Below are 14,890 nucleotides of genomic sequence, written 5' to 3'. Positions count from 1 at the left end.
ATTCATAACGTGTAAAAAATTAATATAAATAACATCATTTATTTTAAATTTATTAGCATAATTAATAGAAATAGATTCATTTTTTCTGTTATTTTTTACATTGTAACTTTGAAGAATTACATTTTCTTTATTTTTTAGTTGTAATTTAGCTTCTCCTTTATCTAATTTAATTGCATCAACAAGAATAATTAAAATGCAATTAAAATTAATTCTTACATTATTACCATTTTGAACTAAAAAACAAAGAAAAATATCAAACAGGGAATGCCACGCACCAAAAACGTAGCCTCCTCAAAACGAAACCCACAGCACGCAGACGCGTGCACCACATCTTGACAGAGGCCGAGAGTTTAGAGCGAATAACAATCCCTGAAGGATGAAAATATAACAACATTGATTGAATGTACGGGGAGACTTTTTACGGCCGCCACACGGCACAAACAACACAGTTGTGCGCATAAAAAACAAAGAAAAATATCAAACAGGGAATGCCACGCACCAAAAACGTAGCCTCCTCAAAACAAAACCCCCAGCACGCAGACGCGTGCACCACATCTTGACAGAGGCCGAGAGTTTAGAACGAATAACAATCCCTGAAGGATGAAAATATAACAACATTGATTGAATGTAAGGGGAGACTTTTTACGGCCGCCACACGGCACAAACAACACAGTTGTGCGCATAAAAAACAAAGAAAAATATCAAACAGGGAATGCCACGCACCAAAAACGTAGCCTCTTCAAAACCAGGACTAGCATTTACAGTTTTCCATTGAAATAATCCACTACCGATATCTTGAGTATAACATGTTAGAAACAATGGAGGTTTTCTTATTATTTGTTTTTCTATTTTATTTACTTTTTCATTTATATTATTAAATATTCCCATTATATTATTATTCCAGTTAAATAAAAACACAGTAATTAAATAAAGTTTTAATTAAAGTTAATCCAAAAAATTTGCTTTCTTTATATTTATATATTCCTCCAAAAGTTTGCTTTCTTTATAATTTATATATTCCTCCAATATGTAGAATTTGACATAACTATCCGACATAAGAACAAATGGTATTTCTGTAGATGATGAATCGTCATAAGGATGAATGTCAAACATTGTCCTTTCTGTTAAATAAATTTTATTTTTTTTCTGATACATACATTACACTGCCGCTTCGGGTCCACTATCATCGATCTTGGATGTTATTTTTACACTCCCACCAGGAAATGTACCTGTAAAACCCTCTTGCCACCACCTAAAAAGAAAATGTGATATTTTGCATTTTGTCGACTGGTGGGACGCCACTATAAAAAACCTGATATTCTATTATATTAAATTTCCGGCTTTTTTTACTGAGGTCACATTTTTTAATTGTACATCCGTACAGCTAGTTTATATTCTTGGTTTGTGTTTATAAAATCTGTATAATCTACGATATTTCCAGATACCAAATTAAATGCACTAAAATAGCCCGCACCACTATTAATTATATTATCATATAATGAATATATCCAGACACGTGGCGATCAAAATACTTTTTCAATTTTATGTATGAATATGCTACTACAATGGATTCTCCTTCATTATAACCGCTGTTATATTCAAAAAGAAACACTTCACTTCTTACTTTCTCTAGTTCTTTTTCCAATTCTTCTCTATCTTTTCTATCTTTCTTTTTTAAGTTTAAGAATTATTTCAGCTAAATCATCAAGTCGTTTTGTTGTCAACTTCAAAAGCAGTTTTAGATTGTCAACAGTATTCTTTGTTTTAGCTAATTGTGTTTCTTGTTTTAGAAAACATTTTTACTTTTGTAATTTCTTGGGTATTAGTAGAAATTTCTTGAGTATTAGCAGTAATTGATTCTCCTTGTTTTAGTTGATATTTCAACTACAGAGTCCAGATCATTATTATTTTTTTAATTTTATTATTAAATTCGCTGATATCTTTTTCTAACATTTCTGTAAGTGTACTTAATTCCACGTACTTTAAATTGTGGCGTGTGTCAACAGTACTAATCAAGTTCCGAAGTTGTTTCTTAAAATTTTCTAGCTGATCATTAATTGTGTTAATTACTTTAGCATTAGCAGTAATTGATTCTCCTTGTTTAACTGATTTTTCAACTACAAAGTCCAGTTCATTTTTATGTTTTTCAACTTTAGCATTAAATTCATTAATATCTTCTTGTAATTTTTTGTAATATTACTTAAATCTGCATACTTTAAATTATGACGGTTGTCAACAGTATTAATCCAAATTCGAATTTGTTTTTTAAAGTCATCTATTTTAGAATTGAGCTCTTTTTTAAGGTTATCTAATGCTGTGTCATGATCATCACCTCTTTGTGAAGCTGCCTTTTCCAGTTCAGATTATATTCTGCAAGTTTATTTGAAAATGTATCAAGTAAATCTTGATTCCCTTTTACCATTTCAGTATTTAGTTTATTTACTCTGTTTTGATTTCTAACTGATACATATTTTGTAACTTTTTTCAGCTTCAATAATCTGTCTTTTAATTCTTCATGTTTAATCATACTATCTTTTAATTCTTGTATTTGAGTGAATAAAATGTTTAAATTGACCGAAATACTTCTTTTATGTTTTTCATCTGTCAAATCAGATTTCTCTTAAGTTCTTTAATAGAATATCAACTATAGTTTCATTTCTTCTCCGGTTTACTTGTAATTGAACTATTATTAATGAATTGTTTTTTAAGTCTTTTGTTAAATTCTCAATATTCTTTACTTCTTCTTTCTATGTCTGTTTATAGATTTGATGTCTTCATAGATTATAGTCATCTATTACACTTTGAACTTTTTATACAATAAACCGTCTTGAAACTGCATCGTTGGGTTTATCTGGATCTCCTAGGTGATTATTTACATTACCTCCCATATCTAATGCTCTGTTCATTGTGTTATCAAGTTACCTTATTATTGTGATGAGATTGATTCCGTTTCCTTTTTAAGTTTTTTGAATTGTGTTTAGTACATAATCATTGAACTAATCAATATCAATATTAACTTTACTTATTGCTGTCAGGTTTCCACTTATTTGGTTTATATTATTAAAAACTTCCCATTTTTATATTATCAGTAAAGTTTATTCTAAAAAAACTTCCTTGGTTTGTCAATATATAAGAAATCATATTTTTGATGTATGTGTGCATTAGCAAAAGATTTAGGGTTAATATTTTGTTCAATTTACAAATCATATCATTTTTCGTTTACGTGGTATTGTCAATATAAAATATAATGTGTGAACAGTTATTAGGATGGATATCTTATGGGTCGTTTTATAGTAAGACTGACTAAATAAATAACACAACAGTTTTTGTGACGTCCTTGAATAAAGTATTTTGTTATTTCATTTTGAACCTTTTTATCTTCACATACAAAATCATCAAATATTACTACTTTTTGTTTTTCTGATTCAAGATTCTCACAAGGTTCAATTTGGTTGAAATCGGCCGAATATTCAAGTATTTCATTTGGATCTACTTTAATTTTTTTTTGCAATTGACTAATTGTTAATTAAATCTTGATATTTAGACTGTTCTAGGTTTTAGGCATATAAGTATAATTTATCATAATAGATAAGAGGTTTTCGAAGTATATGCTTATGTTTTTGTTTTTCAGATCAGAAGATCACCATATTAACATTCTAAAACATGAATCTGGCATAAAGGGATATTGCTTAATTGTTAAAGTTATTAGATGTTTTCACTTTTGGTATCATAATTTGGAATTTCCATTTATATATTATAATAACATTATTCTTACATTATATTACATTACTTGTACATTTATTTACATTATCTTACATTATTATATAAATGCAATCAAAACTTAATGAAATAAGAATAAGAAAAAACTTAGTCGGGAAAGAGATGAGAGCTCTTAGAGAAGAAATAATGAAAGAAAAAATAAAAAAAGCTACAAATCGGGATATGTTAAACTGAAATTTATAAGCCAATTACTGAAGGAATAGAAAGTCAAAAGAAAATGTATCAAGTCAGTTAAAAGCATTACCTGGAATAAAACAACAATTAGAGTCACTTGGTGATGAAATGAAAGACATACAACATACCAGGGTTACCACAGCTATTCCAAGAACCGCAACCAATTACAGGGTCTCCTGGAGAAGTTGAAAAATCTAAAAGACAACAAGAATATATACCAGTAGATTGGGGAGATAAACCTGTTAGATTGATACCAGGAGATAAATTTTAAAAGAATTAGAAGATTATGGAAGAGAAAAGATGGGAATAGCTGAAACAACTGATGATACAACTAAAGATACAACTGAAAAATCAGAAGAATTGGGAGCAAGACCAAAAGAATTTACAGTTGATTTTAATAAAGAAATTGATTTAACACTTTTAGGTGAAAAATATAATACACCACAAGAAGTGTTTGAATTTTTTCACAGCAAATCTAATGATCCAGATGAAAAAATGACTAGAGAAGAAGTAGAAAATATCATAGAAAAGGCATCAAAGGATATTAAACAATTGGGTAATGAATTTGGTGCAATAACTAGAAAGAAAAAACCCACAGATCTTGATCTAAAGCAAAAGGAAGCAATTATAGTTAAGTCGGATAATTTAAGAAAATATAGAGAAACTATTAGAAATATTCTAAAATCTGGAAAATATATGGAAAAGGAATAAGATATTCATAAACCCATATAAAAGTTTCACCAATATGGTCAATATGGAAATTTAATTATTGGACCTTAATAAACTTTATGGTCAAAACAAATTAATGTAAAGATAGAATAACTGGAAAAGAAGTAATAAACACTAAAGTAGATAATGATTTGATTGATTTGATTAATAAAATATATAACAATAATAATAAACATTCAATTCATTCTAGAAAAATATTTAAAGAATTAACAGAAAAATCAGGATTACCTATCAATAAAAGATCTATGACATTTAAAAAAGTAATTAGAGGACAAGGTTATGACGTTTGTCCATGTAATCCGGAAGAATTGGTTAATGACTTGGAGTTAATTTGTGGTTCAATCAATGCTGGAAATAATAATGAAGAACTAAAAAATGAAGGTATTAGCATAATTGATAAACTATTAAAAATGAATTCACTCTTACCAGAACAACATGAAATGTTATATAAAAATTATTTTTCTTGAATTTAAATTTTAATTATATATAAATGGAACAAAAAATAGTATTAAGTTCTGAAACAGTTAAAGATTATAACAAAAATACTCCGAGTGATTTTACAATCAGATTTAGTCGTTCTTTAATTTTAGATAAAAATAAAACTTATGTTGTTGGTTTGGATAGTATTAACACTATGACCTACTCTTGGCATAATATTAGTGATGAATATGACAATAAAAGAATTCGTTACAATAATGGTAAGGGTAAGGATTGGAAAGATATCATATTTTCAAATGGTTCTTACAGTTACACAGATATTAATAATTATATTAGGGAAACATTAATAAGTAATGGTGATTATGAATTTCATAAATCAGACATTGCTCCAATAAGTTTGGAATTTGATTTAAGTAGTTTTAAGATTTTGATTTCAATTAAAGATAATTTTATGTTGGATTTAGGAATGTCAAATTTTCATACATTGCTTGGATTTGAGAAAAAAGCTTTAAACAAAACTGAATGGGGAACTACAACACCAAATATAACTAACTCTGTGGATACAATTTACATTCATTGTGATCTTATTGATAATTCACTTGTTGATGGTAATTTCAGTGATATTATCTATGCTTTAAGTACGGCAGATTAAACAAGAGCTTATCCATTTACAAAAGAACCACAAAGAGTTGGATATTCTGAAATTAATAAATATATTATAAATTCAATTAGAATATATATTACGGATGTATTTGGTAGAATAATTAATTTTAATGAGGTTGAAACAAGTTTTACACTAATTTTAAAAGAAATATAAATTTTAGTTTTATATAATGTACAAAAAAGTTTATGACAAAAATAAAGGAATATTTATTTATGTTGATGCTCAGACCGAAGAAGAAATTATTTACGCGGAACAGGTATCTTTGACACTTTAACGAAATTGTTTTCAGTGGAGTTGCATCTTCAATTAGCACAGCTGGAAAAAAAGCTTTGGAAACAGCAGGAAAAGCAGCACTTGAAAGTGGAACAAAAAAGGTTGGAACAGAAGTTGGAAATTTAGCTGCTAATAAAATTGTTGAAAAATTTAAAAAGAAACCTGCTCCGGCAGTTGGTGATTTAATTGCCAAGGAATTACAAAAAAAGAATAACAGTAAAAATAATAATGATAATGAGGAGGATATTAATATAAAATTAAATAGAATATTGTCAGGATCTGGAACTTCAACTCAGCGTAAACGTATTAACAGATTAATATATAAAAAAAATAAAATAATATATAATATATACATGTTTAGAACAAAACAATATTGTGAAAGATATGAATTAACTCCTATTCAATTAGATACAGCTTTAATATCTGTCTTGGGAAATAATGTTAAGCAACAAAAAAACGGATATCACTTTACAATTAATGATAGAAGCTCATATTTTGATTGGTTTAATGCTTATTTGAAGTAAGTTTTAAAGTAAATAAGCTTGCTAACGGTAATAATTATGCTGATGGAGATCAAATTGCTCATAATTAATAATGCAGCTTCAATAATTGATCAGTTAGTGGTTAAACAAAATGGAAAAAAATTGTATATGATTGTAATAATTTATACAAGGTAATAAATGTAAAAAATTTAGTTGAACTATCCAATGATTATGCAAAAACAACTGGAACAAATGAATTTATTTATTTAGATACTACTGATGTTGCTGAAAGTAGAACAGATAATGACAATTATAATAGTGGTTTTGCTTCTAGGAAGTTATCAATCCAAGGTGGTAATGAGGTAAATGCTAAAATTCCATTAAATAATTATTCATTTTTTCAGTGTTTAGAAACTAATATTATACCTCCAAGTCAAATTCAAATAACACTGCAGCTGACAGATGATGATGAATTAATTTTTAGAGCTAATGCTGCTGATGCTGGTAGAGTAATTGTAACAAAATTAATTCTATGGGTTCCACGTTTGATTTTTAATGAATTTGGACTTAATCTAATTGCTGAAAGACATACAAAAGCAAGGTGGTCATACCTTCGGGAAATGGTGACACAATCAACTGATACACAACAAACTAATATAACCTTTAGAATAACAGCTGGTATAACAAAGCCACAACATGTATTTGTTTATTTACAACGACCTGATAAAAGTAATTCACAAGAACATAACCCACATTTATTAGATACATTTAAAGTTAATGCAGCAAATAAAAATTGCACTTTGAGCTCCTGTCGTCTTGAAGTTGGTAATGGTGTTTTTTATCCAGAAACAGAATACACAAGTATATCAAGAATATACGATGATGTAGTTAATTATTATTATAAACAAAATAATTAGACTACTGGAAGTCTGCTAAATATATTAATCTTTTATAGTTTATTTGAATTTGTTCATTTTAACTTGGAATATAAAAAGGAAGTAATAACAGAAGATCCTAAGCATATTACATTAACAGCTTAATTAAATTATTCCACCGGCAGCTAATATTCGTGTTTACGCAATTGTATTGTATGAAGAAACAGTTGAAATAAATACTTTTGGAAATGAACTTGTTATTGTTTAAAAATAAATTAAATATAAATTATATATAATGACATCAAATTATATTGAATATAAAGTTAACCTAACAGATGGACAAAAGAAAAATTTAGCACAAGCTTATAATAATAAAATTTCACATACTTTTAGATTAAAACATGAACAATTACGTGGCAACTTTCCTTTACTTTTAACAAAACACAAATTAATTCAAATTGAAAAGTCTATTAGAAATAATGAAGGGATTAGAAATTTACAATTTCAAAAAAACAAATGTCCAGTCAAGGTCAAAATGGTGGATTTTTAGGAGCTTTGGCTGGTTTATTAGGAAAAACAATTCTTCCAATGGCAGCGAAAATAGTTCCAAAAATATTAGCCCCTCTAGGCATCGGTGCTTTGTCTGGGCTTGCCAGTACTGGTGTTAGTAAAATACTTGGAAATGGTATGATTTCAGTAGCTAATGATAAGAAAAATGTTATATCACCATATCTTACACCTAATCAAAGAAAGCAACTAGTAGGATCTGTGGTGATTAAATTAACACAAAAACAAAACCAAGACGGCGGGTTTTTAGGTATGTTGGCTGCTAGTCTAGGAATACCTTTGATTACATCTTTGTTAAGTGGTAAGGGACATGGCCAGGGTATACAGATTGATTCTCAACGGAGACCGTACAGACGAATTCCTATAGTAAAAAAAAATAAAATGTATAAACAAACCAATTTCTAACTTTGAAATTGAACAATGGGTAAAACAATTAAAAATTAAAAAACTTTAGGGGTGTATTTAGTAGAAATAATTTACCAAGAGTGAAACTCTCGGAGACCACAGGTTTACCAAAAACGAAAGAAAAGGTTGAATGTGGAATAATCAATTTAGATGACTCTGTTGGGTCTGGAACACATTGGGTTTGTTACTTAAATAATATGTACTTTGATTCATTTGGACTTCCTCCGCCGGAAGAAGTAATTAAGTATATATACCAAATGTAAATACAACAATGTTCAATATCAAGACAAAACACAGTACACTCTGTGGATTATTATTGTTTATTTTTTCATTAAAATGTTACAAGACAAAGTACCGTTGTATGATTTACTGTATAAAATACTAAAATACTATTGGGCAGCACCACTTATTATTCAAAGGGGTGTTCACTGAAAATTTACTGACTGAATAGAGAACAATGCAGACCAGGCTGATCCTCGGCACTGGTCGCAAAGGCAAAATCATTTGCCGCCAGTAGAATAAAGGTTAATATGAACTCGATCGATGAAATCTCAAACATTTTTACATGTTTAAACATTATTTTGAATATGATCTTTTTGAAGCTAGCAATGTGTTTCTGTGGTAATATCCGCTCTTAGCTTCAGACAATTAAAACCTATAGATATCGTATTCAGATTTGGACTCTGTAAGGTCATTTAGAATTCTGCTTAAGGTGATACTTGGGGCCTGAAGGTTTTGGATGTTTCATTACCTCTCGTGGAGACTGCAATAAATCGGTTCCGCTCTTATCTTTCTTAATGGCATTTTATGCTTCCAAAAAATCTTCTTACAGATTTCATTAAATGCAAACTAAATACATTTACTTGACATCAAAATGGACTGGTTAATTCGTTCGTGTATCTTTATTAATCATGTCTGTACTAAATATATCTTCATCAAAACCATCTAGTGAATGCTTATATAAGTGGACTACACTCAATGGCCGACAAACCTAGTCTCGTCTGCAAATAAAAATATCGTTCATCCGGTTATTAGAAGAACTTTAAAGCAAGCTTTAAGCCAAAACTTTCATCAATTTTATAGACCAAAATGCAAACGAAAATAAGCTTCTCATCAGACTCAAACTGATTACTTCTGAAAAGGTAAAGTCATCTGGTCGCAACTGTAAAGGTTTGTTCTAGACAGTCAAAGATCTGCAACGAGACTGTCAAGAGACCACACCTTCTTCAGAGATATCCTCATATGAAATTGAACAGAACTGTAGTGACTGCCTCAACCATAATATTGAAAACATCAAGAATAACATGACCTCGCATATCTAGAATGACTTTGATCCAGTAGACTTAAATTGTACAGAACGCCGGGAAATGGTAGACTTGTTGATTTGTCGATTTCGGAAATTTAGACAAACACGTGCATATCTAAGTGAGTGTGCGTTGATGTAGAGTTATCAACATGTGTTGATGAGATACAGTGCGTCTTAATACAAGTTCCCAAGAGCTACATTATTTACACAAATACCGTGGGTGCAATGTGACAACTCCCAGTTATAACTGTCCTTTAATCCAATAGAAGCTGTTGCTAGGAGTGCATCAAAGGTTTTCTAGATCAAATTGTCTTGTGGAAGCAATGCAATATCCTTACGTTCAATGCTGATAAACAGAACTAATGATTTTTACATCAAAGTATAACTGCAAGCAAATTACTGGCGTTTCGGTGAAGGTCGATGATTGTACACAAGTAACACTCTGTGTTAAGATTCTTAGGGTGATGTTAGACTCAAATATTGATATGGAACAGCGAAATAACTCTTGTGTCGGGCTGGCTATGTACAACTACGCAGAATAAGTCACATCAGACGGTATCTTACCAGTGATGCTACAAAACCCTTTGTCAATTGCTTTGTAACCTCGACACATGACCACTGTAACATACTGCTGAGTGGTATTCCAATAACATCTATAAGAAGAGCCTTTAGAAGCATAGAATGCAACCAAGCAAAATAATAGCAGACTCGGCTTGATTGAGTCTGTTCATCAGAGGTAATGGAAAGTGCAACACCCTTCACGCCCTCTAGCACCGGCTTAAGCGGAACTCTATTATAAACACCACATTGCACATATTGCATACCAACAGATCGCATTATCACTAGGACGTTCTACCACAGTCATATTACACCCGGACTGATGGAGCTCCTTTGGTTATGAGTTAAATACAGGGTACAGTACAATGAAGTTCTAACCCACAGCTACAAAGCTCTAAGTGTTAAGTCCCCAGCCTGTAATAGGGATATGGTAGTCTTATACGTGAACATGACGGTTAGAAACCTAAGACGACAAGACGCGATGTCCTTGGTTGTGCCAAAGACTAGAAACGTGATATATGCAAAGCAGAGCTTTTCGTTCACTGCCCCACGCTTTTGGAACTGCCTTCCCGTCGAGATTGGGAAAGCTAATACGCTGGTTGCTTTTAAATTTCTGATAAAAACACATTTTCTTTGTTCAAGATTTCGCAAATTGACCGATGCATCTCTTCCTATGCAAGCTGTGGCACGGTATTAACCCTACAAGTCATTTATTGTTTTATATTTGAGTATATGTGTCGTGTTTTGGTATGTATCATATTTTTAAACTAACGTGAGCAGAAAGTGGTAAAAATGAGCCATTGTGATCGCCTTTTTCCGTCGATGTCGTCGTGCGTTATCGATCTATAATTTGACTGTCCCAATCTTAACTCCCTGGGGCCGAAATGCGACTATAGGCGTTATATTTTCTACCCCCGTAGCGTCGATATCCGACTATACGCGCGTTATCAGGACTCCCCAGAACGGCGATTGACGAGTATAGTCGCGGCACCGAGATCATGCAGATTGTGACATGTACTTGTTAATTTTTGATAATCTTGGAAAAAGCAAAATTATTTTGCATACTGGGTATTATTTCTCAGATGTTATTATTAGTGCTAATTAGTTCCCTTTTTAAAATAAGTGTTTGTAATTATGCGGCCATGTAAAAACGAAATCCATTGTGTTTCGTTTATACTGTATTTCAAAGGAGTAAAATGTTGTCTGCCAAATATCTTTCTTAGAATAAAGAAAATATTCATTATCATGCAGCTTCTGACATATCAGTCGTCAAATGATAATTCAGACGATGAAATTCCATTATCAGGGAAATGAATGGTCGGAAAAAGTTAAGTTTTAGACGGCTTAAATATTCATACACTTACATCGAATACGATAGAACACAACAAAACATACTTTATAAAATACAAAAAACAACGTGACTGAATAAACATATGATTGTAAATTTAATAATCTTAAGGAGACGCATATTGCTACATTCACAGTTCATACAGAAATGCGGAAGGGGTGCATATTCAAGAAATCGATGGTAGGAAAATAAAAAACATATTCCTAAACTGATATAATACTTATGGACACCTGTAATATTCAGTATTTTGTAGATAAGGATGTGGTACTATGAATGTAATAGGAAAACAGAGGTCTTTGTGAAAGTACATTCAACACAAAATATTAAGCTTTTGTATAAGAAAAAAGCAGGTTTTTTACAATAACAGTGTTCCAAATAATGTTGAAGGGATGAGATTTTCTTTCTAACACACCAGGTTTGCTTAAACATGTAAAAATTTAACGCCACGTCATTTCAGCTCGGGATGGACGCCATATTTCTCATTGATAAAAATGTAAACAAAAAAAATCAGAGTGGGATTAGCATTGCAAGGGCATAACATGACATTCTACACAATGAATACCTTAGAACAGATATCTAAGATGCTACACAGGTCAGGCGGGTTAAATGCATAATGGCGATCACTAGAAATTCATCTTGAAAAGGTGGTTAATTTTAGTTTATTTACATTGTTTTTAATTTTCCCACGACTTCTCGGCGATTCACTGCAAATGTATTACTGCGCCGGACGAAAGGTAACTCTAATAAACAACGGGAGACAACTTAGGTGTCAGCACGTGTACGATTTTTAAAAAAACATGTCGATGATTATAATTTCTTATCAAATGATGAATCCTATTCAGATATTCGTCTTTAAAATTAGAAAATTATTAATTTCTGTGGACATTTGTCAAAAAATATTACTTACATTGGACTACTTTGCGCATCAAACTGGTTTCCGCTTCAGTTGTGAGGCACTTCCGTTATACTTTTTGACAACAATAACAAAACACAAAATGAATCAATAAAGTCACTTATAAACCGACTGCTACTTAAATCAGTGTAAGTAAAATTGTTGTTACAACATTATGCATGTTCGTTACGTTATGAGATAAAGTTTATCTTGAACTGCATAATCCATTAATTACGTTTAGATGATATTGCATTTACAACTTATTTGACCCCATTTTTTTCGTGAATGACAGCATTCTCGTGCAACTAGTGCAAACAGAGTTATGAAAAGTATGGTGGAGAATTGAAGGACAAATTATAAATGACATTAAGGGAGGATAACTGTATATTCGTCCAGTTTTGATCATTGACATGCCTGCTGTGTATTAGTAACTTTTGTGAACAAGATTAGAATGTTACTTTTGCACATATACACATTGATTGGACCTCTCAACCAAATTTCATACCTTATTTTAGGGATTTTTAAGACAATACATTTTCAAAAGTTTGTTGGTGAATGTGTTTTGATATTTAAGTGCATTGTAGTTCATGAATACCAAGTTAAAAATAAATAATGGCAACATTTATAGGCCCTTATTGTAAGCCACTAGACTTCTGTAACGATAAATGTTTAATGTATTAAGGGGAATATACTCTTTTAGTTTTGGAATGTGGCATTCCTTGACCACCGTATCTTTTCTTATGCACTACTTTGTAAACAAACTAAATAATGTGTTTTAGCTTACATATGCGATATGAAAAGCAAGACAGTGACCATATTTCACATTCTTTCTTTAAATTAGAATCTGTAGGACATTGGTAAATGTTTGGACAAGGTGAAGCACTATTATTTTCGCACCAAAAAGTCTTAATTGTTGACTTTGAATGTACACAGTAAGTCTTATGTAATTCAACAATAACTTTCTTGTTTCAGTTTTCTCATTTTTATTTTATTGAGCTATCCTTTGTGTACTTATAACAGTTGAAACAGTATCCATTTCATGTACCAAAACCTTGTACTTTTTTGCAGTTAAATTTTATCATACCCCACCCACTTTTTTCTAATTTCAAAGTATGCGCCCCCTTAAAAAGACTTTCAAAGGTAAATGTAAATATTACAACTTAACTGTCTCCGCACGAGTCACAAAACGTTTGTGTACATGCATGCATCAAAATTAACCATGATCGATATTCACACAAAAACGGGTGTCAATTTTAAGTATGCTTGTGTAAATATTCTTTGTAAATATTGTGTTTCTATTTATTGAAACTCAATGTCTTTACGTGTGAAAAAGTAAGAGAACCAGAAACGTTTAAATATTTTAACGCAGTAGGTTCGTTAAAACTGTAAATATTTCAAAGTGAAAATATTTTCTATTTGGATATAGTTTACCGATGAAACAGGGATAAAAGAATATTTTTTTTTTTAAACTGTGAAGATTTTGTAAGTATATTGTGATATTCACCCATGATTCCCTGTTTAATTTCAATTGACTGCATGCGCGTGAGATTGTGATAAGATCAGAAAATGTTCTTCGACGTAAGGTGGTAATTCTTATCTCGCCGCAGCAGATATGTTACGATATCGGCCTCAGGGAGTTAATGAAGCTTATTCAAAACGATACCCTCAATAAATCTCGAACGCGTGCCTTACTATGTCAATTGGGGTCATAAACAAGGTCACTAAGTCAATTCATATGAAAACCTAATTAGCATACTAGGAGCCACATATTCTACATCTACATAAAACTCTGTCAGAATGTCTCTTTGAAATCTAAGTTAACTTTGGAACTGTCTTATTTGAGTTTATAAACCGGGTCACTAGGTCAAATCATAGAATACAATTGTTAAAACTGATTGAGTCCTAATTTTCTACATGCTCTTCATAAAAGTTTGTCAGGATGTTTTCTGTATATGAAATATAGGTCAAGTTTCATCTCTGTTTAATATCTTTTAATCTCTGTTTAATATCTTTAGCCCGCCCGCTTAGCTCAGTAGGTAGAGCGTTGGTCTACGGATCGCGGGGTCGCGAGTTCGATCCTCGGGTGACTATTTGATAAACGGCATTGTGTCTGAAATCATTAGTCCTCCACCTCTGATTCATGTGGGGAAGTTGGCAATTACTAGCGGAGAACAGGTTCGTACTGGTACAGAATCTAGGAACACTGGTTAGGTTAACTGCCCGCCGTTATATGACTGAAAACTGTTGAAAAACGGCGTTAAACCCAAATCAAACAAACAAATCAAACTGTTTAATATCTTTACACGGTTACTTCGTCAAATAATAGAAAAATCGTGTTAACGTGCTAGAGACCAAATTTTCTATTTGATAACCATACATATTTTTCTCTTTGAAACCTA

The sequence above is a fragment of the Mercenaria mercenaria genome, chromosome 3 (genome assembly GCF_021730395.1).
Source record: "Mercenaria mercenaria strain notata chromosome 3, MADL_Memer_1, whole genome shotgun sequence".
NCBI lineage: Eukaryota > Metazoa > Mollusca > Bivalvia > Venerida > Veneridae > Mercenaria > Mercenaria mercenaria.
This window is presented reverse-complemented; position numbering follows the sequence as displayed.